Source organism: Triticum aestivum, chromosome 7B (genome assembly GCF_018294505.1).
Source record: "Triticum aestivum cultivar Chinese Spring chromosome 7B, IWGSC CS RefSeq v2.1, whole genome shotgun sequence".
Taxonomy (NCBI): Eukaryota; Viridiplantae; Streptophyta; class Magnoliopsida; order Poales; family Poaceae; genus Triticum; species Triticum aestivum.
Window position 1 is genome coordinate 482,039,217 of NC_057813.1, and position 10,176 is coordinate 482,049,392.

Sequence of the window (10,176 nt, forward strand, 5' to 3'; positions counted from 1 at the left end):
CAAAGAGATCATGAGATTATTAAAGAACACTTGAATGAAGCACCGGGATAAATAGAGAACGATAACTGGAATGATGGCCTCCGGTGAAAGAAATGGAAAAAAAACTCCTGACATACTCCAGATGGGTAAGCAAAGGAATATCTGACAAATGGAATAATTCAAGAGGATAACATGAAGCTAGAACCACGAAACTTCAAGAGAACGGACAAGATATAGAGGAAAAACTCTTCTTTGGTCTTCAAATGACAACGAGAAACACCACCAAAATTACTAAGATACTCCAGGAGAATGAAAAGCGAAGAGGTTGAGCCAACAATGAAATGATTAAGAAACGATCTTGGAAAGGCATCTGACTGATGAAATTCATACTTACGTCAAACTTCGAAAAGGATTTGAGGATAACTCTGGAATAATTAGAAGAGTCAGGTAAGATCCTGGGAAAAGACCTGTGGGTTAGAGCCCACTGAAGAGAAAAATACCGTTGAAAAAGGATTGTTGAAGAGATAGATGATACACTAGAACAAATGAAATATTTGAATGAGGTGACACCCTCGAATTAATTGGAACACAAACGAATATCCTGAGATGTCTTCCGAACTCCGGAATGATTGAATGGCGAGAGGTAAACGAGCAAGGAGAACACTTGATCCAAGGAAAAGAATATGATCAACCGAAAACTTGAATTGAGTCCACCAGAAAAGAGATGAAGAATGTCGAACAAAACGAGAATTCATTGGTTGAGACAATTGAGGAAAGACTGAAGAGGCTCCGCACAAATGACATTGATGGTCGAAAGAGACTCAGACTCCGGGAAGAAAAAGGGTGGGAGGGAGGGAAAAACAAAGGCAACTTGGAAGGGAAAAAACCGATGAATAACTTCAAGAGGAAACACCGGTTGAAAGAATGCAAATGCTTCGCACGAGTAGGATGGATACTCGATTACGGACTCCGGCTCCGAGAAGAAAAAGGGAGGGCGGGTGGGAAAAAACTAAGGATTGATCTTGCGAGAACAAGGAGGTCGAATCGACTTGACGAGGAAATGCACCGGATGAAAAGAGCTGAGAACCAACTAACGAAAAACTAACCGCATGAACCTAAGGAAAAATTTGAAGGGGAAGAGAAGAAATTCAAAACACCTATGTCAAGATTCCTGACCAGAGCGACGAAGGGGTTGAGGAGTAAAAAGAATTCCTACTCTCCGATATAACTAGACTCTGAAAACAGTTTTCTTCTAGACTCGACAATGGCCAAGCTACACGATCAATCAAGGGGGCTCCTATGGTCGGTCGAGGCTCTGATACCAACTTATCATACCTAATATGCGACCCTATCCTAAAGGAACTCGAAGGTCCCACTAAGGATAGAACCGCATATTGGAGATGCTTTTTGCAAGGTGGATATCATTACATCAACATTACATAATAGATGGGGAAACATACAAGAGGCATACAATGCCACATGAATACATCAATACATCATACAAATGATCAACATCCAACTACGGATGAAACACAAACAGAAACTCAACGACATCCACCCTGCTAGCCCAGGCTGCCGACCTAGAACCTATCCCCTGATCAAAGAAGCAGAAGAAGAACTCCAAAACAAGCAAGCATGAAAACAATAAGTTACAGCACCTCAACATAAGAACAAAAGGCATGGGCATGAAGTCCAGGTAAAGCATGACAAAACATGAACATTGAGCTATCTCCAGAAGTCACTAGAACATGCTCAAAAGGACATGGCAAGATTGCAAATTATAACAGTTTCATAGACTTGGCAAAAATCACTGGACATGGCAGAAAGAACATCAGGTTACAATGTTTAGAGCTATCAAACAACATGCTACAGGAACTTAACATGGCAAACAAAGGCATGGCATGCTAATATTAAAGACAAAGAACAAAACACCCTTACTGAACTAATTCTAAAGATCAACAGAAAACATGGTATCATCCATGCAAACATGGCAAATGATATGACAGATTCAGACATGGCAGGAACAACAAAAAGTAGGCATGTTGGTGAGCTTGTACAACTCACCACAGAGCAATACATGGCATGAAAAGGCAACCAACGGTAAGATGACATAATATGAAGCTAAGCATGGCAAGAGCAAGTTCATAGAGTGCATGCATCACTAGCAAAACACATGGCAAAACTGAACTTTATGTTAACAGGCTGACAGCAACATTATTTAGCAACTTTGGAGCATGATAACAACAAGCTACAACAGGCTATATATGCAACCAGTGGCACGGATGGATAGAACAGGACATGTATAACAAAAAGTCCTTAGTGAACATCTCCAGATTATGAATAGAATGACTTGTAGCAGCAGGTTTACATAGCATCATGATATAGCAGATTCAGCCTAGCAAAACAGTAACAGCAAGTACCCTACTACACAATCTTGATGCACTCACTACAAGACTCACAAAAATACATGGATTGCACCATTGTAACAATGGCATGATTTAGTACAAAATAATTGTAGACATCAAGCTCATAGGATGCACACACAAAATGCAACGAAAAAGACAAAACAGCAAGTTCTGTTAATGGACAACAGTTAACATCATATAGCACTCTTGAAACGATGATTCGGGCATCGAGATAGAGTCAAACAAACATGACACAATGGAATAAAATGAGGAGCATCTCATGATGAACATTTTGTACATTATGCATGCAAAACGGAGCTATGTACAAGAAGTTACAGTAGGTCAAAGATGCACACATATCATGAGTTTTCAGGGACAGACGAAATATCACCTCGCTGGTAAAAGTTAACGCGGGATCGGGCGGAGCGGGACGGCGTGGGCGCGTTTGGATGGTGGGATGTGGGCGTCCAGGGTCGGGGCGGTGCAGATCTGGTGGCCGAAGCTCCGGCGAGCTCGCGGCGGCCGGAGCGAGCGGGGGATGGCCGGAGGAGGCCGTGGGTCGCCAGATCCGGTCGGGATCTAGTGGATCCGACCGGCCGGTGTTGATTGCGGTCAATGGCGGCAGCGGGCGGTCCGAGGAGGCGGGAGCCCTGGGCGGCGGCGGCGAGGTCGCGACCTCCGTCAAGAAGGTGCGGCGGTGGGCAAAGGGCGACGCCGACGGGAGGCGGCGCGGGCGCTCGAAGTGGGCGACGGGGACGCTTGCCGACGGCGGGCGCGGGGTCGCATCCGCGGAGCGCTGCGGCGGCGGGGCAGACGCGGTCAGGGGCAGCGGCGCGCGGGGCACGGCTCGGGCCGAGCGCGGGCGCGGACGGGCCGACCGTGGGCCTCGCGGGCCGCGGCGGCGGGAAGGAGAGAGAGGAGGCGCGGGAGACACGTGGCAGCGGCGGATTGGTTGGAGGGCAGCGGCGTACATGTCCGGCGGCGGGGAGGATTTGTCCGGCGTGCGAGGAGGAATGAGGCTAGGGTTTGGACGCAGATTTCGGAGGGGGAGATGTATTTATAGGTAGAGGGAGCTAGGAGACTCCAAATGGAGTGCGGTTTTCGCCCACATGATCGTGATCGAATGTCCGAGAGCATGGAGGGGGTTTGGATGGGCTCATGGACTGTGGTGAAGAGGGGCCGGGCTGCAAAAAGAGAGGGGTTTTGGTCTATGCGGTTAACCGTTGGGGCATCAAACAGACTCCAAATGGAACGAAATTTGATGGGCGGTCTACCGGTGATATACCAAGGCCACTCGGCAAATCTCGGTCCATTCCAAGAACGTTTTTCTCCCTCTCATGAAACAAGGTTTGAGAGGTGGCGACGGGCGCGTGCGAGTGTGTCTGTGCTTAGAACGGACAATGGAGAGAAGCTGGGGAACCCGAACGGATGCAAGTTTTGAAAAACATGCAGATGAACTGCAGATGATGACATGGAAAAATGCAACACGCAAGCAAAGGACATGGCAACAACGGCGAACAACTGGATGACACCTGGCGCATCGAATCTGGGGCGTTACAATATACCCCTCCACCCACTCTTCATTTGTAGAGAGAGCCATCAAAACATGCCTACACTTCCAACATACATTTTTTGAGAGAGAACCACCTACACTTGTGTTGAGATCAATATATACCATTCCTACCACATAAATCTTGATCTCTAGCCTTCCCCAAGTTGCTTTCAACTCAAATCTTCTTTCCTCCAAATCCAAATCATGTGAGAGAGAGTTGAGTGTTGGGGAGACTATCATTTGAAGCACAAGAGCAAGGAGTTCATCATCAACACACCATTTGTTACTTCTTGGAGAGTGGTGTCTCCTAGATTGGCTAGGTGTCACTTGGGAGCCTCCGTCAAGATTGTGGAGTTGAACCAAGGACTTTGTAAGGGCAAGGAGATCGCCTACTTCGTGAAGATCTACCCTAGTGAGGCAAGTCCTTCGTGGGCGACGGCCATGGTGGGATAGACAAGGTTGCTTCTTCGTGGACCCTTCATGGATGGAGCCCTCCGTGGACTCGCACAGCCGTTACCCTTTGTGGGTTGAAGTCTCCATCAACGTGGATGTACGATAGCACCACCTATCGAAACCACGACAGAAAAATCCGTGTCTCCTATTGCATTTGCTTTCTCAAAGTCCTCCCCTTTACCTTCATATGCAATTGTTTTACATTCCGCTGCTATACTCCTAGAATTGCATGTGTAGGTTGATTGCTTGACTTGTGCTAAGTTGCTAAAATCTGCCAAGAACTAAAATTGGGAAAAGGTACGAATTTTATTTGGTCAAGTAGTCTAATCACCCCCCCCCCTCTAGACATACTTTCGATCCTACAAGTGGTATCAGAGCTTTGGTCTCCATTTGCTTTGATTTCCATAGCTTTTGGTGGTCATAGCCTTGGTTTCACAACCTAGGAGAGTATGGCGTCTAGTGAGGGAAATTACCACCGTAGAGGTCCTTACTTTGATGGTACTAATTTTGCTAATTGGAAGCATAAGATGAAAATGCATATTCTTGGACATAACCCCGCCGTTTGGGCTATTGTGTGTATTGTCTTGCAAGGTGAATTCTTTCATGGGAGAGAACCGAACCGTGAAGCTATCGTGAAAGAGTTGAAGATGTTGTAATACAACGCTCAAGCTTGTGATATTCTCTTCAATGGATTGTGCCCCGAAGAATTCAACAAAATCAGCCGTCTTGAGAATGCAAAGGAAATTTGGGATACTTTGATTGACATGCACGAAGGTACTGACTCTGTCAAGGAATCCAAATTGGATCTGCTTCAAAGTCAACTTGACAAGTTCAAAATCAAGGATGGTGAAGGCGTCGCTGAAATGTACTCTAGGCTTACTCTCGTCACAAATGAGATTGTCGGCTTAGGAAGTGAAGAGATGACCGACAAATTCATCATCAAGAAGATTCTAAGAGCCTTGGATGGAAAATATGATACCGTGTGCACATTGATCCAAATGATGCCCAATTACAAAGATCTCAAGCCAACGGAAGTCATTGGAAGAATTGTTGCTCATGAGATGTCACTCAAGGATAAGGAAGAGGTCCATAACAAGTCAAGTGGTGCTTACAAAGCCTCATGTGAAGGTCCCACATCATCAAGTGAGAAACAAACCTTCAATGAAGAATTGAGCCTAATGGTGAAGAACTTCAACAAGTTCTATAAGACTAGAAGCAAGGAAAGAAGTTCCAAGTCAAGGTCCTACAATGACAAAAGATCTTCTAGTCGTGAGCGTAATTGCTACAATTATGGAAGACCCGGACACTATTCCAATGAGTGTACGGCTCCCTACAAAAGAAGAGAAGACTCTCCAAAAAGAAGAAGTAGAAGAGAAGACTCACCATCAAGAGAAAGAAGGAGTAGAGATGATCGTTATGAACGAAGAACATCCCGGAGAAGCAAGGATTTGGAAAGGACGGACAAGTCATTAAAGAGCTACACAAAACGAAGACATCAAGCTCATGTTGGTGAATGGGTATCCGGCTCAGACTCCGACAATCACTTCAAGATAAGCTATCACTCTGACTCTGAATATACTCAAGATGAAGGTGTTGCCGGTCTAGCACTTGTGTCAACCAACTCCTATGACATATTTGATTCACCAAATGAAGGAATTGGAAGATGCTTCATGGCTAAAGGCCCAAAGGTATCACACCCCAAGTATGTTGATTTCAATAGTGATGAAGATGACTTGTTAGGTGATGATGATTTACTTGTTGACAACTCTAGTGATGAATACTATGATGGAACGTCAATTAATCATGCTAATCAAGATAAAACGAATGACAATGATAAGGAGAAGATTGAGTGCCTAACTAAAGAACTAAACACTCTTAAGTTAGCTGTGACGCCCGGATAATTAGACTAAAGTAATTCCCTGCTAATGATGCCATGTCACCTCGGATTACTGTTGATAATCTCGCGTTAGTTCAAAATGATTTAAATTCAAATTGAATTAAAGGAAAATAACAAAAGTTTTCAAACAATAAAACTAAAAGTTCGGGTTGTGCCAAATAATGCGTATGTAATTATGGTGAAGAAACCACACTGTTATAGTATATCTAGATGCACCAAAATAATAAAAATAGCAGCAAAACAATTATTTAAATACCTTTTGTAATTAGTAAAATATCAAACTAATTTATTTGGGGACTAGACATTTTCTAACTGTGGACTAAGTTGAGATACCAATTTAGATGCTAGGTGTAAATTTTACTAAAACAAAAATAAAATGTAAAGAAAATAAAGAAAATAAGAAAAAAAAGAGAGAGAAGGTTGCAATGTGCACTGTAGCCCATGGCTATAGTACCCAACCCAGCCCACCTATCCCTCTTCTTCCTACTGCTCACCGGGAGCTCTGTGGCCGCACTCACAGCATCCATGGCGTGGATCCTCCACGCGTTGGCCATCCACCGGTGCCCTGAGGGGATAAGAGCCTCGCCGACCCCTTAGCATACCCTAGTATCCACTCACTCCCTCTCCCTCACTCGCTATCTCCCTCTGTATTCTGCCCGACGCCGCTGTTGCCGTGCGCCGCTCGATCCCGCAGCGACCGCTGTCCCCGCGCCCCGCCAAGGTGTCCAGCAGCTCCGGCGTGGTCCTCTTCATCGTCATCGTCCATGGGTCAAGGCTGAGGAGCCGCCGCAACGTCGCCATCGACCACCTCATCCTCTACCACCGGCCACCGCGACGCCATCGACAGATTCGTCGTCTTCACTGCATCCCACGCCTCCCCGAGCCTCTTCCCGTCAATGATGTGAGCTGGCGCGCCTTTCCCCACTGCCTCCCCCTCGATCTGCATCCTCTAGCCACCGTGCTCGTCGTTGCCATCTCGCGCTAGAAGTCGCCATGGCCGGCGCTCCACTCACATTGCCTCTGCCTTGCTCCCTCACTCACACACCCATCCCAGGTCGCGGCCCGGCCTCCCGCTGCCGCACTTGGCCGCGCCTGTAGCCGCCGCTACCCACACTCCCCTGGCCACGCGCCGTGCTGCCTTGCCCCTGTCCCGCGCGTGGCCCTGCCTCCCCGCTGGCTGCTCCTGTGGTTGGCCATGGCCGGCCATGGCCGAGCAGCCATGCGCACATGTGTGCGTGCATTCTGTGTGTGTGCGTGCGTGTGCATGCAGTGTGTGTGTGTGTGTGTGTGTGTGTGTTGAGTGTGGCCATGCCCACCTCCGGCCGCGTCCGCCTCTGGCCTCGCCCGCCTCAGGCTGCCGCTGCTACGTTGCTCGCTGCCTGCTACTAGTGCAGCACTGCTACAATAACATTCAGTTACTGTAGCAACTGCTAGCTTTTATAAAACAGCATTGGTTAGCCCCCTTAACAACCTCAAAACAACAACAAAACAAGCTTGAACATAGATAAAAATTATATTGGCATGTAGTACACTTGGCAGGGTTCAATTCTTTCCATCGGACCAAATTCAAAAGTCGCCTAGATTAATTTCTATAAAAATGACAAAAGTCTATGTTCTATTAACTGGAAGAACTGAAAAACAGATTCTGGAATTGACATCCAGTAGCACTTTTCGAACGAAGATTTGGACAGGCAAATGGGCACTAATGCAGATGACCTTGAAACTGTCATGTAGATCATGGAAAGATGATAAAAATTGGTAAAGGGCACTAAGCCATAGGATGGAGAGAACTACAGTTATAGCCTTCAGAAAACAGCCAAGTGATGTTTAAAACTAAGGATTTCTCAGACTTAGCCAATTTTCAGGGAATTCCAAATAACTATTTAAATCTTTAAAAATTAATATAAAATAATCCATAACTCGGATGAAAATACTTTGTACATGAAAGTTGCTCAGAACGACGAGACGAATCCGGATACGCAGCCCGTTCGTCCGCCACACATCCCTAGCACAGCAAACACGCAACTTTCCCCCTCCGGTTCATCTGTCCGAAAATGCGAAACTTCGGGAATACTTTCCCGGATGTTTCCCCCCTTCGTTGGTATCACTTACTACCGCGTCAGGGCATACCTAGCACCGCGTATTGCCTCATTATGTTTTGTGATGCTTTGTTTGCTCCGTATTTACTGTTGCTTCCCCCCTCTTCTTCTCCGGTAGACCCTGAGACCAGCGCTGATGCCACCGAGTACGACTACGTCACCGACGACCCTTCTCCCTGTACAACAAAGCTTCCAGGCAAGCCCCCCCCTTGATCACCAGATATCGCCTATTCTTTTCTATACTGCTTGCATTACAGTAGTGTAGCATGTTACTGTTCGGTTACTCCTATTTTGTTGCATAGCCTTTCATTGTTGCTACAGTCATTGATACCTTACCCGCAATCCTAAATGCCTAGTATAGGATGCTAGTTTATCATCATTGGCCCTACGTTCTTGTCAGTCTGCCTTGCTATACTATTGGGTCGTGATCACATGGGAGGTTTTCACGGGTATATACTTTACATATATACATACTATACAGATGGTGACTAAAGTCGGGTCAGCACGTTGAGTACCCGCAAGTGGTTCCGATGTGGGGGCTGGAAGGACAGGTGGCTCCATCCCGATAGAGGTGGGCATGGGTTCCCGACGGCCCCTGACTGTTACTTTGTGGCGGAGCGACAGGGCAGGTTGAGACCACCTAGGAGACAGGTGGGCCTAGCCCTGGTCGGCGTTCGCGGATACTTAACATGCTTAACAAGATCTTGGTATTTGATCTGAGTCTAGCTACTGGCCTATACGCACTAACCAACTACGCGGGAACAGTTGTGGGCACTCGGCGTCGTGGTATCAGCCGAAGCCTTCGTGATGTCAGCAACTGAGCGGCGCGCGCCGGATTGGAACGTAAGCCTTCTCTTGTATTAAGGGGGCTAGTTCTGCTTCCGGCCGCGTACGCAACGTGCAGGTGTGCTAAGGGCGATGGGCCCAGACCCCTGTGCGCTTAGGTTTAGACCGGCGTGCTGACCTCTCTGTTGTGCCTAGGTGGGGCCGCGAAGTGTTGATCTTCCGAGGCCTGGCATGACCCAGGAAAGTGTGTCCGGCCAAATGGGATCGAGTGTGTTGGGTTATGTGGTGCACCCCTGCAGAGAAGTTAATCTATTCTAATAGCTGTGGTCTTCGGTAACAGGACGACTTGGAGTTGTACCTTGACCTCATGACAACTAGAACCGGATACTTAATAAAACACACCCTTCCAAGTGCCAGATACAACCCGGTGATCGCTCTCTAACAGGGCGACAAGGAGGGGATCGCCGGGTAGAATGATGCTACGCGATGCTACTTGGAGGTCTTCAATCTACTCTCTTCTACATGCTGCAAGATGGAGGTGGCCAGAAGCATAGTCTTCGACAGGATTAGCTATGCCCCTCTTATTCTGGCATTCTGCAGTTCAGTCCACCGATATGGCCCTATACACATATACCCATGCATATGTAGTGTAGCTCCTTGCTTGCGAGTACTTTGGATGAGTACTCACGGTTGCTTTTCTCCCTCTTTTCCCCTTTCCCTTCTACCTGGTTGTCACAACCAGATGCTGGAGCCCTGGAGCCAGACGCCACCGTCGACGACGACTACTACACTGGAGGTGCCTAATACTACGTGCAGGCTGCTGACGACGACCATGAGTAGTTTAGGAGGATCCTAGGCAGGAGGCATGTGCCTCTTTCGATCTGTATCCCATTTTGTGCTAGCCTTCTTAAGGCAAACTTGTTTAACTTATGTTTGTACTCAGATATTGTTGCTTCCGCTGACTCGTCTATGATCGAGCACTTGTATTCGAGCCCTCGAGGCCCC